A 992-nucleotide genomic window follows, 5' to 3' on the forward strand; every position below is an offset into this window, starting at 1 on the left:
CACTATTTATGATAATCCGTTAATATATGAAATTTATAAATATTATACTCATATTTATATAAAAGCTACAGTTTTAGCTTTTCCCTTCTTCTTCATATTAACGAAAATGGTAAACACATCTACGCATTTCTGATAGGCAATTGCTGTACGTCTGGTGCTGAAATTGGCCAAATTTTTATGTGAGTATGGAATTGTTGATTACTACTGTATTCACTTTTACAGTACTAGTTTTTTATTATATCTTGTGTTGTTAGGACCTTCTGTTATGATACACAGTTTTGATTCTAAAGTGGCGTGTGAATTGTTAATTTGTTTAAGTTATAACTTTGATCCCATTGAAAAAAATCTATGTCGCCTTGAGTTGTAAACTGTGATACGAGCCGTGATGGTTCAAGGATAGAGATGGTGTCCAGATTGAGACCTATGTCATTTTCGTAAATGTGGGGGTAGCCCTTTTAAAATCGACAGGGGTGTTGTTGAGGATGTTGTTTGTTCATTTCGACCGAGAAACATGTGAGTTCACAGGAAGTGTGGAAAAAACTGCGTTTAAGCGACACTAGGCCTACTTGCCCGTTTCCAACTGTTTCTCACCATCGCTACGCGCGAGAATTTCCCGTCATGTTCCTCTGCTACGGCCCTAAAATGTATCTGCGTATTTGCGTGCGCCATTTACGGACTGATACTACTTGCTCTCAGAAGTAAATTGCCTGGAAATCCGTTGATATTTTTTTTTTTTGGAAACCTATAAATCTACGCCCACAAACTCCTCCATTGCTGTTGACTGTTTCCTACTGCCTTCTCGCGGTCATGTGATGTATATGCAATCTGCCCCCCCCCCTTCTCCCTCTGCCAGCTGCCCTTCGCTGCGTACATCTGTGTGTCGCTCACTGTCGCTGGGCGCGCGTTGCTACGGTAGACTGGTACCCAGGCCCACCTCTCGGCTTAGTTACTCGATAGGCAGTACCCATCGAGTAATCGAGGTGGGAGCGAGT

General features: G+C 41.9%; 1 protein-coding gene across 1 annotated transcript in view; it reads left to right on the forward strand.

The window, feature by feature from the left end:
- The first annotated feature begins 132 nt into the window (after positions 1–132).
- Positions 133–992, forward strand: part of LOC106805328 (ATP-dependent Clp protease ATP-binding subunit clpX-like, mitochondrial) — a 22,534-nt gene continuing 21,674 nt past the window's right edge. The window contains exon 1 of the mRNA XM_014806879.1: positions 133–179. The gene's annotated coding sequence lies outside the window, so the exon portion shown is untranslated. The remainder of the gene's footprint in view (positions 180–992) is intronic.

The sequence above is a fragment of the Priapulus caudatus genome, unplaced genomic scaffold (assembly GCF_000485595.1).
Source record: "Priapulus caudatus unplaced genomic scaffold, Priapulus_caudatus-5.0.1 Scaffold110, whole genome shotgun sequence".
Classification (NCBI taxonomy): domain Eukaryota; kingdom Metazoa; phylum Priapulida; class Priapulimorpha; order Priapulimorphida; family Priapulidae; genus Priapulus; species Priapulus caudatus.